At 43.2% G+C, this 20,626-nt stretch overlaps 1 long non-coding RNA gene across 1 annotated transcript in view; it reads right to left on the reverse strand.

Annotated features, from left to right (window-relative positions):
* Positions 1-10,882: 10,882 nt before the first annotated feature.
* Positions 10,883-20,626, reverse strand: part of LOC103658206 — a 28,500-nt gene continuing 18,756 nt past the window's right edge. The window contains exons 2-3 of the long non-coding RNA XR_567064.1: positions 13,521-13,661; positions 10,883-12,017 (exon numbers count right to left, since the gene is read on the reverse strand). This is a non-coding gene — a long non-coding RNA (uncharacterized LOC103658206). The remainder of the gene's footprint in view (positions 12,018-13,520; positions 13,662-20,626) is intronic.

Consider the following 20,626-nt stretch of genomic DNA (forward strand, 5'->3'; position numbering starts at 1 on the left):
CAGTGCTGCAACGTCTGGATGAGAGCAGGAAAGAATCCCCCAACTGAACTGGCTGAAGATCTTCCCATGTTCCTTAGCAAGATGCCATTGGAAATTAATACCAAAATGGTATTTATAGTGTTACTGAGTCGATGTAATTCTACTAGAGTTACCAGGACACAGAAGCGGCTCTAGAATTGAAATCTGGGGAGACTCAATGTTGGCAATCTGGGTGGAGGTGGCTAGTTGGGACCCTTAAGCTGAGGCTACGTTTGCATTGTAAACATAAGGTTTTTACTTAGATTGCACATCTATCTGGGGGAGCTTGAGTGGGGCCTGAAGGTGGCCTGTAAAGATTCTCCAAATCAGTTTTTTGTTACCCACTCTTCTCTTACCATAGTGTGTTTTTAGCTGTTTTCCTCATGTCCTCCTGTCGCAGGCATAAAGCCCCGAACAGAAACATCCTCTACTGACACAGAGAGAATTGGTCCATGTGGACCGCATTGACCACTGCAGCTCAGATGACAGCATCCAGCGAATGCACCCCCGATAAGTGACATTCTGACCCAACGCGGCTTTCACGAGGCTTCTTGACACCAGGGAATGTTCTGTGTGCAAACAGTAAATTCATACTTGAAAGCAGTTGTGGTCTCCTACCAGGTTGTTTTGTCTGGCCAGCAATCTGCCTTGTCATTTGTGCACCATCTTCTGGGGACCGCCTCTTCCTCCAGATCACGTGATGGGAGCACCTTCTGCAGTGTGTCACTCTACTAAGGGTCACTGTTCACTGGATGGGGAGTGAGGACGAGAGCAAGGTGGGAATTCACAGCATTGAGAGCGAGGTGAGAGATGGGCGGTCGGTTCCTTTCCGGGCGGCTGGACACCTACCATGTGAATGTGGGAGATGTTGGTGTCTGTGACATGTGGGAGGAAAATAAAACGAAAACAGAGATTCTGAAGGAACGGACCTGAGGGAGTGAGGGAGAGGCCAGCTTCCGGTTCTCATCCCTTCCCTGGGGCCAGGCTTCACTTTCCTTGGCTTCTCCCAGCTATGAGTAAGTCCTCACTAGGCTAGTTTCCCCTTTTATGGCTTAAGCTTGGCCTGAGTGGTTCCTGTTACTTGGAGCTTTAGGAGTCTTCACTTGGCAAGTGGCTCAAAAATGTTGTTTGTACTCCCAGGACCCTGGAACACCCGGAACCTGAGAAGGAGATGCGCTATCCTGAGAATGTTCACTTGCTTCCCCACGGGGTTGTGCCAGCCTTTGTCTGTACGTCTCTGTAGACTTTGTGGGGGAATCACGACTTGTACTTAAGTCCTCATTCTGGAGGGTAGGTGTTGAAGAAGGACCAGACACATTATACTCGCCGTGACAGGTGATTCAGCTTTAGACTGTGAGGACTTGTTCCGTTATTTTGTGCCATGAGAGACCAGAATGTAGAGACATAACTGAACACGCATCATACATGTTCAGAAGGTAGTTCTCCATCTTTAGAGTGAACAAGAGAAGGCCATTTGTGCCACTTTACTCACCTCAATTCACTCCGACATCCATCCCATGGAGGTATTACGAGCAAGTAGCAAATTTCCCAAATTGAGAAGATGAGGCCTAGAGAAGTATGTGTTCGAGATCCTTTTTTTTTTTTTTTGAGATCTGTTAAGAGAAAAATGTATGAGTAAGCCCTTCTCTTGAGAGCCTGTGCCCGTCGTACACAGGACCCAGCAACTGTGTGGCTAGGCATAGACTCAAAAGAACTGAAAATGGATGTCCACAAAATAACTTGCTTGGAAAGGTTCACAGCACCATTATTCTTCATGGCCCCAAAGTGGAAACAACCTAAACATTCATCCAACGATAAGAGGTAAAGAATTATGGTATAGCCACATCGAGGATATTACTCAGGCACAAAAAAGGAAGGAAGTCCTGTTAAGGACAAAATGACATTCTAGCTGTTAAAAAAAATAGCATTTTAACATTCAGGACACTTGTTAAAGCAAGACAAGGAAGAGCTGACCCAAGGAGGAACATCATGCCCAGTATAGGGACCACTGCATGCGGTCTTGCCCTGGGCAAGAGAGATTGGACGTGACTCCCAAGACAGCATGGGCAAGTGGGAGTTCATAAGCAAGGAGCAGGGTGGGGATCAGTGGAGAGAAAAATCCTAGAGGAAATATCAGAGTTAAGGGGAAATTCTGGTTAAACTGACCCCACAGGATCCCTGCTGAAGGCAGGCTGGAGTGATCAGACATTGCCCAGAGAATGGTCCAGAACAAGGAGCTCGATCAGATACAGAGCGTGTGGTTCTTAGCAGGGTTCTTGTTAAAATCAGATGATCTCGAGACAGACACGGAGTCTGAAAGTCAAGGCCCAGCTGAAAAGTTCAGGGCAACCTGAACAGAGTTTGGTCGAGGAGAGACCGTCAGTACTGATGCTGGCCACTGCATGGCCGAGCCTTGAAAACGTATGTCAAGTGAGGACAGCTAGACAAAAAGGCCACAGAACACAGACTTCCATGTACATGAAATACGCAGAATTGGACGAATTCATTGAGACCGAAAGTAGCACAGTGGTTGCCGGGGCCTGGCGGGCAGGGGAATACCTATACTGACTGATAACGGGCTTTCTTTTGTGGTGAGGAAAATGTTCCGAAACTAGATAGTGGTGAGGGTTGGATGATTTTGTGACTACACTTAAAAACCACTGAATGGTACAACTGAAAAAGGTGAATGTTATGGTGTGTGAATTAAGTCTCCATTTTTGCAAAGTTAACATCCATCCTTCTCCTGGCCTGTGGTGTGGAGAGCGCTGCCTTTCTCCTCTGGGGCAGGCGGGAAAGCAAGGTTTCTCCCTTCCTTTTCAGGGTCCCCAGTATGAGGGGGAGACGAAGGAATGCAAGACACAGAAGCTACATTTCAGTTCACTGGCCCTTGAACCTGGCAAGAACACAAGAGAACGCACAGACCACCGCTGCTGTGGACATCTTAGGAAAGGCAGCCCAGACCCAACACGAGCCCCGTGGTCTAAAGGAGAGGCCGATGGTCTTGCCCTTGCTGGATCACTCGGTGAGGACACCGAGTGACCACTCTTCGACTGAAGCACGTGGAGATCTGTTAAAATGCAGAATATGACCGAGCAGGTGTGGGCTGGGGCCGGGATTCTGCATGTCTTACCCTAACCCTACCCCTGTGGATGATGCAGACCTGACTGATCCCCAAATCACTCTTGGAGTCGTAAGGCAAGTAAGCAGGAATTCTATTTATCAGGGAAGGCTCCCTGGAAGAGGAGTTTAGATCAGGTTTTGGAGGCAGAAAGGACAGATGATTTACCAGGGCAGACAATAATATTCCAAGAGCTGGGATCAGTTGGTTGAAAGGTGGAAACATGGGAAGCCGGTATAAACGAATGAGAAGCAGACTGGTTTGGCTCTCCCAGGGAGGGAGAGACATGTGGTGGGGAAAAAAGAAATAGAGGATCAAGGAACTCTTTTGGACATGTCACACTCGGCCAGGATCTCCGAGGCTGTGTTGGCTGGAGTGTTGCCGCCTGGGATCCGTTCGTAGGTATTGGTCTGGCTGTGCAGTCCAACTGGGAGAGGAAATAAATACATTTCCTTCTTTCATTTTGTTTTAAAAATGCTTATCTTTCTCTTCTCAATGCAGGGCACATGTTTCCTGCTCTTTTAAAAATGATTTCGTGTCTCTAGGTATATGTCTTTTTAAGATTTTTAAGAGAGAGAGAGCACAAGCAGGGGGAGCGGCAGGCAGAGGGAGAGGGAGAAGTAGGCTTCCTGCTGAGCAGGGAGCTCGATGTTGGGGCTCCATCCCAGGACCCTGAGATCACGACCTGAGCCGAAGGCAAATGCTTAACCGACTGAGCCACCCAGGCGCCCCAGTATATGTCTTTTAAAAGGTGCCAAATGGCCTGTCTCCTTTGTTTCCCTTTGCACTGGTGATTGACAATCCTGACTGCTCCTTCGAATGGCCTGAGGGGCTGAGCAGAACCATCAGCGCTCAAGCCTCAGCTTTACACCTTTTGATGTAGTAGGTGTGAGGCAGGGGCTCAGAAGTATCTTCTTGGAAAACTCTCCAAGTCATTTGCATGTGCAGCCATGGCTCTCTGACCCGATTCTACCCCCTCTTGAGCACGTAGCAGGGTCCACACTGAGCTTCCTTGGATTACCTGCTAATGAGAGATTGTCCCAAGATTCCAAGGTTAGGGTGGTTTCATAAACTCTTGTAAGTCTAGTTAACATCCACCATCTCATAGAGAACACAAGGAAACAGAAACAATGATTTTTTATAAAGTACGACCTGTGCCTGACCGATTTCATGAAAATGTGTCCGGGACTATGTAGCAGCGGCCAATAACTGTCTCTATGAGCCAAAACAAAGCCCACTCCTCAGAAAGGATATTAACTCAAGAAACTCATACTTGGCGATTTTTCAAGATGGACATTGCTGGTTTATGAGAAATGCCTAGGAAATAAATGGAACTAAAGTTTTGGAGGAGTAGAGGATTCCCTTTAAAAAAAAAAAAATTGGATCAGTTGCTTGGACTCCATTTGGAAAGGAACCAAGCCTTCACAGTTATGAGCAGTTTGGCAGGAAGTGGAGAAAGCCAAAAATCACAAATTGTTTTGATGGCACAGAGACTTCATTTGGGGCTTTATTTCGTTTGTGTATTTTATTTTAAAAATTCATTTATTTCCTTTATTTTTTTTTAACTTAATTGAAATATAATTTACCTATAGTGAAATAGACCATTTTAAGAGTACGGTTGGATCAGTGTGACCAACACATACAAACATGTAATCAACATCCCAGGCAAGACACAGGACATTTCCATCACCCCAGAAAGTACCTTCATGAACTTTTCAGTCAATTCCTCCCCAGCCCTGCCCTAGGTGCCTCCACTGGTCTGATTTTATAGAAATGAAACATAAAAATGTATACTTTTGTTTTTTATTTTAAATTTTTCCAGTTTTATTGAGATATAATTGATACACAACACTGTGTAACTTTAATGCCTGCAACGGCGCGATTCAGCTGGGGTACCCTGGGGCACGATCGCACCGTAAGCCTAGTCAACACCCACCGTCTCATGGAGAAAGCAAGGAAACAGAAACAATGTTTTCTTTCCCCCTGTGATGGGAATTGAGAGGATCTTTCCTCTTAACCTTCATAGATACGGCACAGCCTTGTTCACTGTAGTCATTCTGTTACACTTCATATCACCAGTCTTATCTTACGGCTGGGAGTTTGTACCTTTTGTCACTTTCATGTATATACACTGTTAGATTTGTCTTCTTTACCCAGCTTAACGTTGTTGAGACTCATTCATGTTATCGCATGAATCCGTAGCTCATTGAAAATATAAATACCTAGGGGCACCTGGGTGGCTCAGTCGGTTAAGCGGCTGACTCTTGGTTTCAGCTCAGACGGTGATCTCAGGGTCCTGTCTCCACGCTCCCTATGGAGTCTGCTTACGACTCTCACTCCCTCTACCCCTCACCCCTGCACTCTCTTTCTCTCTTAAATAAATAAATCTTTTAAAAAATAAAAATATATATACATATGTATTATTGAGTAGTAGTATGGGTATACCAGTTCTTTTTTTAATCCATTCACTTGGTGATCCACAGTTGGCTTAATTCCAGTTAAAAGCTACTATGAATAAAGCTTTATAAAGATTGATTTACAAGTGTTTGTGTGAATCTACTGTGTCATTTCTTCTGTGTAAATAATGAGAAGTAGGATTGTTGTGACACAGGGTAAGTGGGTCACATGGTAAATTTATACCAAACCGGGGCGCCTGGGTGGCGCAGTCGTTAAGCATCTGCCTTCGGCTCAGGGCGTGATCCCAGCGTTCTGGGATCGAGCCCCACGTCAGGCTCCTTCCTAGGAGCCTGCTTCTTCCTCTCTCACTCCTCCTGCTTGTGTTCCCTCTCTCGCTGGCTGTCTCTGTCAAATAAATAAAATCTTAAAAAAAAAAAATTTATACCAAACCATCAAATTGCTTTCCAAAATGGTTGCAACATTTTACAGTCTCACCAATAATGCATGAGGGTCCCTTTTGCTAAACACCTGCACCAATACTTGGATCGCCAGTCTCTTTCCTTTGAAGCGTTCTGTTGGTTTGCAGTGGTATCTCATTGCGGCGTGAACTGCGTGTGAAACTTCCATTTCCCTGATGACTAAAGATCTTACACATCTTATGATGCTATCCTCTACCTCAAACCACACACGAAATTTAACTAGAAATGAATTAGAGCTGCAAACGTAAAAGGGAAAACTACGAGACGTTTTACAAGAAACATAGGAGAAAATCCTTGTGACTGTGGAGGTAGGGAAATATTTCTTGGGCAACTCATAGAAAGCACTTGAACGAGAAAACCTGATCATTTGAATTTTATCAGAATTTAAATCTTCTGTTCTTCAAATCACAGCATTAATAAATTAAAAGGCAAGGCACAGACTGGGAGACAAGATTTTTAATAAATGTATTTACTGAAGGACTTACATCCAGAACACATAAACAGCTCTTACAATTCACGGATGAGAAGATCAATCCATTTTAAAAGAAAGGAACAAGGAATATGAATAGACACTTCAAATTTATTGTCATTATACATAATTTTATGCAAGTGCATTAATATGATCGTATACATTTTTTTAAAAGCGCAGTCTTTATTTTTTTCGCTTTTGCTTGCTTTCTATTTCTTTCTCCTCCTTGTTTTACTCATATCAGTACCCAGCCCTAATCCCCTGGGTGCCTGTGGCAGCAACCCAGAAGTGTTTCTCTGCTGCTGTCATCATAGAAAGACGTATGTCCACAGCCACATGCACACGCACGTACGGGCACAGATATTTTTGTGGGTTTTTTTTTGTTTTGTTTTTGTTTTTTACCAAAATGGGATCATATTATTCTTATATTTCTGCATCTTGTTTCTTTACAAGTCTTCATGATTGATGCTGATCCAAGTCAACTGTCATAACTCTCATTCTTCTATTTCCACGCTGCATCCCGTTCTGTGCTGGGCATTTACCATAAACGATCCGGCCGTTCCCTTTGTTTCCCTTCTCCCCACTCTGAACAGTGCGGTGATCGAGGTCCTTGCACATATCCTTACTTGTGGGGATTTTTACTTTTAGGAGTGGAATCCCTGCCGGAGTGCTTTCTACGAAAAGGCTGTGCTCTTTCCCGACACCCCAGCAGCGACGTGGGTCGGGGGAGAGGTAATAGAGCTCTGTTGTCAGCTGCCGGACTGCCTGGGTTCCCTTCCTGCCTCTGCTACTTGTTTGCTCTGCACCCTGTACCTCAGATTGCACATCTGTGAAATGGGAACAAGAGCACTTACCCTGGTAGGGGTGTCTGGAAGATTGAAGGAACCACGACCTGCAGAGTAATGAGCGTCTGTCTGGCACATGATAAGGGCTGTAGAATTTTTAGCTATGCCATCGTGCATTTCACAAATGTCGAAGAAGCACCTAGCATTTTTTCGTTATCTGTTTTCTGCTCCAAGGATATGGCAGCGAATAAAACTGACAAAAATATCACTCTCCCAACAGAGCGTCCATTCTAGTGGGAAAATCTGCTACAGCCTTCACAGTTTTAAAATATTTTTGCTGTTCTGATAGACAGAAAGTACTCATTACTCCTTTTCCATTTGCATGCTCCTGACCAGTAGGGCATTTGACCTTTTCTCTTTTAAATTTGACCCTTCTGCTTGCATTTCTGTGAATTGTCTTTTTATGTATCTTTATGTATTTTTTTGTCTACTTTTTACTTTTTTTTTTTTAAGTTTTTATTTATTTATTTGAGAGAGAGAGATAAAGAAAGCAGAAGCAGGAGGAGGGGCAGAGGGAGAGGGAGAGGGAGAAGCAGACTCCCCACGAGCAGGGAGCCCGACTTGGGGCTCAATCCCAGGACCCTGGGATCATGACCTGAGCTGGAGGCAGATGCTTAACTGACTAAGCCACCCAGGCACCCATACTCCTTACATTTTTTTTTTAAAGATTTTATTTATTTATCCGACAGAGATAGAGACAGCCAGCGAGAGAGGGAACACAAGCCGGGGGAGTGGGAGAGGAAGAAGCAGGCTCACAGCAGAAGAGCCTGATGTGGGGCTCGATCCCAGATCGCCGGGATCACGCCCTGAGCCGAAGGCAGACGCTTAACCACTGTGCCACCCAGGAGCCCCTACTCTTTACATTTTTAATCATTTTTGTTTAGTATGCATATTTCTGCTTCTCTGTATTACAATTTTTTTACCCAAAGCTATGGTGTGTCTCTTGACTCCCATTACAGCATCTCTTGCCATATCATTGTTTTTAATTTTTATATAGCTAATTATTTCCATCATTAGCTCACAGGTTTTAGATGAAAAGACTTGGTTAGGTGCCATTGTATCTGTAGTTTATAAAAATATTCCTGACAAAAAATTTATCGTTTGAATTTTCACATTTAAATCTTTATCTGTAATTGATTCTTGATATACAGGCTTCATGTTTCCCTCTAGATGAAGAGCCAAATATGCTGACAGATTCTTAAATATAGCATCCTTTTCCTACCGAATTGAAATGAAATTTTAACATCATATATACTGTATGTCCTGCTTCTGAATTATTTATTCTATTTACAAATCTGTTCTTCTACCAATGCCGTATTGATCTGCTCACACTTATTTTTTGGGGTGTGTTGATATCGAGTGAGCAAGCCTTCCCTCACTCTTTTCAGCTCCATCGGTTCTCGGGCATTTATTCCCCTATATTGACTTTAAGATGATTTTGTCTAATTTTAAAAAGCAAGAATTCCAATCAGAATTGAATTAAGTTGCTATGTTCATTTTAGGAGAATTGTTATTGTCTTTCCCTCCAAGAACATGGTATGCCTTTCCTTTTAATTAGGATCTTATTTTTACATTTTTAATAACATCTTATAGTTCTTTCCAAATGGGTCTTGTGCCTTTCTTGTTAAATTTATTCCTAAGCATTTTGTCGATTTTGCTGCCATTTCAATGAACCAAGTGTCCTATTTCCATATGGAAGTGCTACTGTTAGAAGAAAGAAAATCACTCGATGTTTTTCTTTCCTCTTGCGTCCAGTCACTTTCCCAAAATTATTCCAGTATCTTTTCTCAGAGTAACTGGGTTTTGATTGTAAGAAGAGATAAAACTTTCTTCTTGTTCTGTGTTTATACCAGTTATTTCATGTTGGTCCCTTACTGTATGTGTTAAAAACTTAAGAAATGTAAAAATTAATGATGATAACAACCTGTCATGTCCTTCTCCTCTTTTTATTTTATTTTATTTTTTTTTCAAGATTTTATTTATTTATTTGACAGAGATAGAGACAGCCAGCGTGAGAGGGAACACAAGCAGGGGGAGTGGGAGAGGAAGAAGCAGGCTCATAGCGGAGGAGCCTGATGTGGGGCTTGATCCCATAACGCCGGGATCACGCCCTGAGCTGAAGGCAGACGCTTAACCGCTGTGCCACCCAGCCGCCCCCTTCTCCTCTTTTTAATTGGAACTGTCTTGTAATTTTGTTATTTGGGATAATAGAGTGTATTTTTAGGTATACAATATAATTTATAAATATAATATACTAATATATGATAGAATATGTTTTTGTTCTTATAAAATGTTATAATAATAACGACTTGTGCATTTAAAATGCCTTTTAAAAATCAACGGGTCTGATTTTTCTACCAACATATATTGGTGAATGGTTTCCACGGATAGATATCTTGGTATTGAAAACTTCTTGTGTTCTTCTTGGCGGTGATATTCTGACGCTCCGACCACACCCACAGCGGGAGCTTCCTCCAGTTCTCCTTCTCAAGTTGTACCTGAAACCATTCTTGTGTCTGCTTTTTCCCCCCATATGTCCGACCACTAGCTAGCTAGCATGCTGTTCAGAGAGATTAAAAAAAAAAAAAAAAGTAGAAAATATCCATGAGTTTCCGAATTTGACCACATGCAGATTTCTAGTCAACCTATGTGAGATGGTCATGATATGATTCCAATCCAATTTGTTGGTAAGCTAAAAATTCAGTCAAGGAAGTCAGTTATTCTGTTGGGACAACTGTGACCTAAAATTTCCACCCATATTAAAGTAATTGAAGTTCGCAAGCATTAGATATATGCACCCTGCTTATCCTAAGTTTATTTGATCCACGTTTGGTCTCTTCGCAGCCTGTTGGGATTACTGAACATTTAGGCTGTGGAGACGTAGAGTAAATTTCAGTAGTTGTTTGGACTCCCCCGCATAAAAAATTGGAAGGCAAAAGAAAATAAAGAGAGACAAAAAATAATTAAGAACTGTGATACCATGTCCTGCCCCTGACTCCCACAAAGAGAAGAAATTATTTTTTTTTAATTTTTAATTTTTTTTTATTTGCCAGAGAGAGAGAGAGAGGGAGAGAGCACAAGCAGGGGGAACGCAGGCAGAAGAAGACGGAGAAGCAGGCTCCCCAAGGAGCAGGGAGTCCGGGACTCAATCCCAGGACCCTGGGATCATGACCTGAGCCAGAGGCGGCCGCTTAACCGACTAAGCCACCCAGGAGCCCCAAAGAGAGGAAATTCTTATAGAATAAGATAAGAATAACAATAGTTTTCATTTATCAAGTTACTATCATGTGTCCAGGTATGTTTTTTATGTCATCTTACTTCGTGTCCCATCATCTCCAGGAAACAAGAATTGGATTCCTTGTAATTGTCCAAGAAATCAAGCCTCCGAGAATGTCAGTTCCTTGCTCAAGTTCTCATAACTGCTAATTAGCAGAGTTGGGCTCATATCTGTGGGTGTCTCCCTTTGAATTTCCTATGCTAATCTCTCCTTTGTGATACAGTAATTCGCCTTTAAAGATGAAAAAAATCCATAAATAACTAGCAAACAACCAACTCATGAGCTATAAAAAATATTGTTTTATTCAAGAATAATGCCAAGCAAAGTTAATTATTGTTGTTTTTGATGGAATTTACAAGATTAATGCACAGGAGAGGCAGTGGGTACAATACATCTTTATGTGAAAATGGAGCTTCCTGTCATTTGTCATGTAATGAAATTCTGTCAGTTGATCCAAATTGGCTTTTTAGCTTCTCCACGAAGCTCTTATTATCGACAGAATGAAAATCCAGTTGCCTTGAATGTCTGTTGCAGGAAGTTCACTCCGGAAGGGGCTAGCTGTTCCGTAGGTGGGTCTGGCGTCCTTTTCGGCGCTGGGCTCTGGGGAGAGGATTCTAGAGCCAGGAAAGGGGTCCTGCACAGCCCCTGCTCCAGTCCAGCCTGTGCTCTCTTCACATGCTCATTCTTGAGGCCTGACATCTCCACCTTCCCCCTCTTCTCTAGGTACTCGGCTCACACTGGGTTCAGGTTTCTTTTTCTCAGGAAAGCCTTGCTCAAAAATAATCCACCCCGAATAATCCTCATTGTGTTTCCTTTTCCCAAACTATTCAGGTACGTACTGCAGGAAGCATTCGGCTTGGCATTTAGTCATATGCTGCTTTCTAGAACTGTCCTTTGAGTCATAAATTTTGACTCTACAGTAAGACTTATAGGTCCTGAGGGCGAGCAGGCTTCAGAACCCACATTGAGCTTGAAGAAGGGTGTTAATAAACACTAGTCCAATAACACAGGTTAACTTGACTTGAATTCCTGCCTATTCAGAAATAAATCAAGACCTGATCTGAGAAGGACTTTGAAAGTCTGAGGAACCCTGTGCCTCCTTTATTGGCTAAAATATGGTGGAGGGTTGCAGCCCAAGCACCCCGGGTACTCTCGTAGTTTTTCCTGGAACCTCTTCGACATCTCAAGTTGACACTGGGTTTCAAGCCAGACCATGCATGTTCTCTGGTGTCCGCTTTCGCTGAGGATCTGGCCCAAGGGGAGATAAGTCCACGTCCATCAGAAGCACAGTTCAAATATCCAGCAGCCTCTCAATTTATATGCTTCCACTGGTAGTGTCCGGAATATTTCCAGGGCTCTTGTTGTAAAAGGATATGCCCTTGGAGAGGAGCAGAGCAGCACAATTTCCATCCTGCTGCGGGGAGAGAAGAAATGGAAGCACCGTTGGACCACTGCCAGGAGCAGGTATGTTAGGCGTGTTTCCCTCCGGGGGATACAGTGTGCCTGATGCATGTTTAACAGGGGGCTGCCATCCAGCAGGCCTTCTGAAGCACCCCATTCTCATCCCTTCCTATCATTGGCATCAAGGCAACCTTCTGCAGAGTGCCGGCCATCCTGAATTCTGGGAGCAGCTCGCAGGGGATGGTTATAATTAGGTGCCATTTCATAGGGGACTGTGTGAATCCTAGCATATCATTTTGGGGATTAACACTGCAATGTCTTGGAAGATTATGAGTGAAAAAGAAAAGACCATTGTGTAGGAAGCATACCATGCTTTGATTTCAACCTTTGTAACCAAATGATTGCATGACCTTAGTCAACTTCCCTGCCTTGTGTGACAAGGAATCCTGCCCATCCCTGCATGAACAGGGACTTAGAAGTCAGTGAGGAAGATTACTAGACCCTCCGAATTACGGTTTCCACTGGGCTTATTATTTGCCTTCTCAATATGGCGGATGAACGGTAGCTGCTCAACAAAGAATTGTTTGATTCGCTGATTGATTTTGTAGCTTTAGAACTGACTGGAATCCTATAAACAGTGGGCACTCCTCTCCTCAACAGTAAGTCTGGAAAATACCTGCTGAGTTTGGCAGTATCCCACGGCCTGCCCAAAATACTGGAGTGAGCATGGCTGGAATGAGAACAGAATTTGGGGGGGCCTGGTTTTGTGGGGACTGTCCCGGAAGGAGGTGCAGGCCTCCGGCCCACTGAGGAGGACAGGGACCCAGGTTGTTGACACAGTCCCCCTCCCTCCCATTCAGGCAGCAAGTTCAGAATCCATTTCCAACCCACTCCAATCACAGAAACAGGCTGGAAAAGACCAAATGAAATGAGATCATCAAATCCATTGCACAGCCAACAAAGGAGGCCATCCAAAATGCAAGAACAAATAAAATAAAAACCTCTGGCAGAGCTAAGAGAGAAAGGACTGCAATTCAAAAGGGAACTGAAATTACTTTTAATAGATCTTGGTAAAGCTGCCGAGAGACCTCAATCTCTCAGCTCTCCATATTATTTATTGATTGGGCTGCCATCTTTGCTGATTCATGAGTGCTTTATAGAATTACACAAGCTTTGGGTTGCAGAATGCAGCCCAGGAAAGAGAAACCTTGGCTCTGGAGCAATTTCTTCTTCAGCTGTGTGGTTTTGTTGTTTTTTTTTCTCGTGCCTTCATTTCCTCATCTGGGAAATGGGGAGATAGACACAGGCATTTGTCAAGTCTTTCTCAGAACTCTTTGACTAGGCAGCCATTGGGCAGTGAGGAGACTTTTCATCTCTCAGATTTAATGATTAATTCTTCCAAATAACACTTACCTCAAGACTTTTTACTTGTAGTTCATAATTGAATGAACCTGCAGAGAGAGAGAGAGACCCCAAGTACTCCACACCCCAGTCTGTAGCCGCGTGGCCAACTCACATGTCTCTGATAGATGCCATTTGCTCCATAAAATGTCTTGGGCAGTTTGGTTGCATAAAGTCAGAACTTGGGTTCAATCCTGGCTTTGTCACCAGCTTGCTGTAAAGTCTGGAACAAGTCAATTTATTTATTTTTTCTCATCTGTAAAACAAGAGGATTGGACTAGGTACCTTTTAACGTCTCTGGCAGGTCTTACAGTCTATATTACAGTAATGGAATTTGTGACATTGCTTCTTTTTCAAGAAGCAAAAAAAAAAAAAATTGGCTTTAAAGACATAGAAGAAAAATGGTATCTTTCTTTCACTCCATTAAGAATAACCCCCTGTTGCCAAAATAGTGACATGGTAAATTGGTGTTACAATATTCAGTGTCTCTCCTTGGCCGGCATAAGCTGGTAATCAATCCTAGCTCTGTGAAATAGAACATTCTCTTTAAAACAAAGACACCACGATTAGCCTCAATAATAATGCAAATCTAGAAAAGACGGAAAAGGGTTTTTTTTTTTTTTTTTTTGCCTACACTTGTGGTTTACTAAGCAAGATTTCTATTTGAAGCTAAAGTTAGAATGTGTTCTATGAAGCAGCCAATATCTGCCTGTATGTCCACCTGTCTGTCTGTCTCTCTCCACACCATCCCTCCCACATCTGGTCATGGATCTTCTTTACCTTTGGCAATAGTATTTTATCTACTCGCTGTTGCATAGATTTGGGCGAAATGGCAAGGAACAGGGGCAAGCAGAGGCCAAGGCAGCATGGAATACGGAGATGACCCGGCACCACGGAGGGAACTGAGGGAGTATATCTGCATGGTGGGGGAAGCAAGCAACGTGGAGAAGAAAGACATATAGCACATATGATGTTCGGCTGCGAATCTTGCCAACCAAGCTCATGAAAATTTTTGACAAATAAAGCAACCACTTAGTGGATGTAGTGAGGCCTTCTCTGTGCTCAGCATTCTGAGGATAATGTTGACGCTACAGAAAACATACGTGCGTATTTTCAACTGAAGAATGTTTCTTCGATGTCCAGTAGTGGATACTGGGCATAGGGGACGGCTCTGTGACAGGCACGGGGGGGAGAAAAGAGGAATAAAATGGAAAGTAGATAACAGCACCACCAACAGTGTGATTTGGCCTGGGCCATCCCGCAAGGCCTCCACTACCAGGACCTTCATGTGGTCTGCGATGACTCTGCCAGCTCCAGTTCGAGGGCACCACCAAATGAACGTGTCCCTTGTCATGTAGAAACTCCCTTTCCAGACAGAATCTTCCCTTTTTCCACATGAGTCTATATCCTCCTGTACTCTTGTGTTCTGTGTGTTTGTATAATGACTTTTCCTTCTTCATTCTCCTGGAAAACTTTTACTTATCCTTTGAGACTCATCTGGACATCTTTTCCAATGACATTCAGCTAATTCTCCATCAGTTCAACCATCGTTGACCCATTTTTCTGTGCATGCCTAATAACATCTTTGAGGAACATCTCATGCTCGGGTGTTGTTCTGTGGTTTATGACTAAATATTACGGCAACTCTGAGCACATAACAGTTACGGAGAGCACTGTAAAGAAGTGTTTGCTGCTTTTATATCCTGTGCTCATCATCTTAATTTCTTTATCACTTTCAGCATTTGCAGTACAATTCAAAGGCATGGCAAAAGATACTGGTGTTTCATGAGTATTTCTTATTTGCTCAAACTTATAGTTGTACTTTTTTTCTCCGTTGAGTTGTATGTAACTAGAGTTTGAGCAGCTTCTGTTCAAAATCAGCAGGAAGTCTCGGTCAAATTGCTATTTGATGCCTTGACAGTTGTTCCACATTATGCATGTATGAGACATACTGGGTCTCATTGCTTTGAGATTTCTTCTATCTGTTCCAAGGGATTTGGCAGTTTCTACTTTCTTCAGCTGCTTTGCGTAGTATGATGGGCAATCCTTTTCTACGCATCTCAGGCACAGAATGTAACAGGTTCATCTACTTGGGAATATATTTGTTTCTTAAATCCAGTAAAATATTGTATAGCTGCTTTGCAAGAAAATACGTAGCTGAAGCTTTTTGTCTACTACAGACATGTATGTCACTAATATAAATGTGTGCCCTGTTGACATATTTGCCTGTATTTCTGTACCCACAGTAACTTTATTTCATTGCCAAATGACAGGGAAAACTTTCTGGAGACATTTCACAGGGCAATCACCAATCATGCTCATATGTAAGGGCAGTAGTAAAAATTTGAACACATATGGTAAAGAGGGCCGGTGACAGCCACACCACAGCTGCTTCTAAGCCACTGTGATGGTCACGTGACCCCGATGTGAGATACATTTCTAGCTCATAGATGTGAAAATGTGAAAATAAAAAAGAGTGTGTGTTAGAATTGATGAGACGTGGTGGAGACATGGAATACATCTAAAGCTTTTCTTTTCTTTTAGGAGACCTCATAGTTCAGACACTGACATCGTGAAATAATAAAGAAGAAAGCAAAGTGATCCACTTAAGAGATCTGAAAAAAGTAAAAAGAAATTAAACCTAAGGAAGGCCAAAAGAAGAGCCCGCTCAAGCTGCGTGGAAAAATGAACAAGTTAGAAGACCCAAAGCAGTAGAATCATTTCCAACGGTTTCCTGTTTTATCGTTTTTGTTGTATTTCCTGGGCACAGAATAAGAACGTCTGTCAAAAGGTATTCGCTCTCTCCTTTCAACATCTATGGTTTATTTAGTTCTCTCCTGTTCAATGGCATTGGCTCTCATGCTGCTGGCTGTAGGTTTGAGATGTATCTTTCCATCGTGTTAGTTTACTAAGATTTTTTTTCATACTTGGAATAGATGGGGAACTGAGTCAGATGCCCTTTGCTCTCATCATTTGCTGAAATGATCACATGATTTCCCTCTTTGATCTAATCATAGAGCACACGTCAACTTTCTAATGTTGCAACATCCTTGAATTCATGGGCTTACCTGCATTTGTGTTTGCTTATAAATTTAACAAAATACACTTGGGTATGTTATATTATATTACATTCTTTTTTCTTTTCTTTTATACTAAATTATTTCATAAGGTAAATATTCAACTTTAAGTATATCTGAGCACATTTGACTTGGTTATGCCTGGGGTGATGGTTGTCCTGGGTTCGGAGTTCTTACGTTTCCTAAACATTAACACCGATACTCCCGCAGCAGAGACAGTAGTCCTACTTAGCAGAAAATATACTATAAGCTACAATATGGAAGATAGTAAGGGACTGGCAGAAGACTAAACAGAGCAACAGAACAGTCTAGAAATAGATCTAAATAAATATGAGATTTTAGTATAATTTTTTAAAAAATGACTGTCCAAATCAGTGAGGGAGGAATAGATTGAGTTTTAATTTATTATGCAAGTTGCTGCATTTTCCACTCCACTGAACTTCCCATCGACATAGCCTCTGGCCTTCGTCCTGGGTGCTGGCAGTACGGCTGGCAATGGCAGGAAGGGAGCCACCCTGGGATGTGGAAATCTGCAGAATAAGAGAAACAAGGCAGTTTTCCCTGCCACATACATCAATCTCCACTGTTACAGGTAACTCTTAGGGGACATCGCTTTTAGGGGGATGTTATGACAATATCATGTAATAGCATTTCTTTCTTTTCATGGGAAATTGAAAAAGATTATAGATTATGGTCGTTTGTTTATTGTCTCAAGCAATTACCTATGTTTCTTCCCAGGAGATAAATTATGTATTTTCCTTTTTTTTTTTTTTTTTTTTTTTAGGATTTTATTTATTTATTTATTTATTTATTTATTTATTTATTTATTTACCAGAGAGAGAGAGAGAGAGAGAGAGAGAGCATGCACAAGCAGGGAGAGTGGCAGGCAGAGGGAGAAGCGGGTTCTCCATGGAGCAGAGAGCCCAGTGTGGGACTCGATCCCAGGACCCTGGGATCATGACCTGGGCTGAAGGCAGACGCTCAACCAACTGAGCCACCCAGCCATCCCAAATTATGTATTTTCAACAAGCGATAAAAAAACATAAAATTCTGCAAAAATCCCTTTGAAGTGTTCCCTTTGTTTAGAATGTTTGCTGTTTGTAATGTTTTTGTTAAAGAATTTTTAGAAGTCCTTACCCTTCCAATTTTCAAATTATGAGAAAGGGAAGTTGTGGCTCAACATCCCATTACTGTATCTATTCTAAGTAAACTGACAAAAAGCTCTGGAAACTCCTGTCCTGGTGGCAGGGGCTTTGCTGCAGGTAACAGTCACCGCTCTGTTTTATTTATCCTCAAAGATAAAATGCACTGTTTCAGCTCCAGGTCCTAAACTATTCAGATAATTGGGTCCCCCTCTTCAGGCAATTAACGCCAGGAGCAGGACAATTAACGCCAGATAGTTCCTGACCCTGGAAACAAAGGGGCAGTAAGAGCCTTTGGACAGATGCTGATTTGCTGGTACTTGAAATTCCCATTTCATGCAAATGAAGACAATCAGGGTAAGATCTGCTCAGAGAGAAGAGGTGGTCCTAACTTTGGAATAATCTAAAATGCCAGGAGGTGAGAGATAGAACCAACCTGAGGAACACCAAGCCGGACGGTGACTGGAGAAAGACACATTTGGCATAGCCAGAAGAGATGGTGATCGGAGCTGTCTTTCCAGAGGGATGTGGTGGGTTGTTGGAGGTATGGGCCACGTGTGGCCTGGCCCCATGTCCTCTCACAGGTTCACATGAATGGAGACCCACCCAAGCCTAGTGGGCTAAAGTGATGGTCAAGGGTCATCTGGCCCAACACCTTCTCTGGTCTCACGCACCTACTTTTTCAGAGAAGGTCCATTGAGACGATTCCATCGTGTTATTTCCTGAGAAATTATGTTCATTGTTATATTAGAGTGGACTTCTGGGTTTTTTTTAAAGATTTTATTTATTTATTTGAGAGAGAGAGAGCAAGAGGACTGTGCAAACAGAGAGAGAGAGGGAGAAGCAGACTCCTCGCTGAGCAGGGAGCCTGATGCGGGACTCGACCCCAGGACCCTGGGATCATGACCTGAGCCGAAGGCAGATGCCCAACCGACTGAGCCACCCAGGTACCACTAGAGTGGACTTTTTATGTGAACAGATTCCCTGAAGAAATAGTAAGAAATGGATATAAAGTCATTCAGTTCTAGGTCATAGAAGAAAGGAGATTTCACAAAGAAGATAGTGTCCAGCTTTCCAAAGGACAGTAATTCTCGGTTAAAAATCCTGGTTGTCAGCTCAGTCTCAGAGATCCCAGACTCTGCGTCATTGCCTTTCTCCATGATCAGATTGACTCTGGCCCAAGGCTTTGCTGTGTCGCCCTTTAAGAAGTCTGGGAACAGGCACCATGGTTAGGGATGGGACATCCGGGTCAGGCTGGTGCCCAGGGCAGTGGGTGAGAACACATGGGATCATGTGGACTTGCTCTCCGTTCCAAGTCCGCTTGGCCACTGGCACTTGTCTAACAGACACATGAACCTGAAAGTCAGACAGGCGGCTCAATGTTGCTATCAGTTCCTTGGGTAAACATGTCTTCTGAGCAAGTAGAAACCAATTACTTCATCGGCAACTCACAAAGCCACTGTGGTCTGAAGTTATATAATCTCTCTCCCTCCCTCACTTTTCCTTCTCTTCCAATTTTCTCTCTCTCTCTCCCTCTCTCTCTCACACACACACACCTCTTTCTAATGCCCAAATAACCCCTTTTTTTCTGTCTAAACTGGAATAATTTAGTACTAAATTTCAGCTGGGTACAAAGCTTAAGTACTTAAATGTACTGTCACAGACTTTTGATTATGTGACTCTTAGTTTAGTGAAAGACACTTGGAATTATGAAAAAATGAAAGTCATCCAACTTCCTGTGGGATAATTCCTGTTTTGCAGGACCTAGGATTGTTGAGACTGAAAGATAAGTCTGAAATGAGAAGAAAGACACCGAATCCGTGGGAGGTGGGGGGGCGGTGAGAAGAATGCCAAACCTGCCCCACCCCCATCCCCACCCCCTTGGGGCTTTGCATTCGCTGCACAGGGACTGGACCCTACTCTCTGTTCCGCATCTTTGCATGATTTGCTCCCCTCCTTCATTCAGGTCTCTGCTCAATGCCTCCTCACCCAGTTGGTTTCATTTGTAGTTCGTAAGAATTCTGTTTCGTTTTTTTTTAAATATTTTATTTATGTATTTGACAGAAAGAGAGAGATTGAGAGCATGCACAAGCAGGGGGGAGGGGCAGAGGGTGAGGGAGAAGCAAGTTCTCCACTGAGCAGGGAGTCCAGGGCAGGGCTGGATCCCAGGACCCTGAGATCATGACCAGAGCCAAAGGCAGATGCTTAACCAACTGAGCCACCCAAGCGCCCCCATAAGAATTCTTGCCACTTGACGTGACAAATGTATTTGTTCGCCAATTAATTCTTCATGTCCTCTCATGATGTGAATCTAGGAGGGCAGGGCTCTTGCCCGTCTTGTTTGGTGCTCTCTCCCTGGCAGCTCCTGGCACATAGTGGGCACTCAAGACATATGTGTTGACAGAAAAAGGTGAAGGATAGAGACAAAATTGCTTCACTAATTGCTAGCGTCACTAACAGAGTTTAAGTTCTCCATATCCTGCTCCATCTGAGAGCTATTTGAAGGCCAATGTATAGTGTCTGCACTGCACTTGGCAGAGGGCCTGTCTGCATCAGTCTGATTCTCAGAAAAGAAAGTCCCATCACCAAACAATTCTTTCTACTGTGCACATCCCCCACCACTCTCCCCCAGGCTGCTTCGTCTTCTCCCTCTCTCTCCAATCTCCTCAAGCCGCCATCACATCTTACGAAGATTACCCTAATGTACTTCTCCTAAGTAGCTTCCTGCTTTTTTTCTTGTCTTTGACTAACCTCTTTACTCCATAGTGACCAGAGCGATGTTTTAGAAAAACACATCTGATCACATGGTGGTCAAGCTCTTTCCACAGCATGTGACTTGTCTGACTCATCCCAGCCCTGTTCTACCCATACGGGCCTTCTGATGTTCTCAGTGTCATTCCATTCTGTCCTGCCTCAGGGCCCTTGCACTTGTGCTCCCTGTGACTGGGATGTGCTTCCTGTGGTTTATTAGATGGCCAACACTATCTTTTTCATCATTCTCA

This window comes from Ursus maritimus, unplaced genomic scaffold (genome assembly GCF_017311325.1).
Source record: "Ursus maritimus isolate PB19 unplaced genomic scaffold, ASM1731132v1 scaffold_2, whole genome shotgun sequence".
Lineage (NCBI taxonomy): Eukaryota > Metazoa > Chordata > Mammalia > Carnivora > Ursidae > Ursus > Ursus maritimus.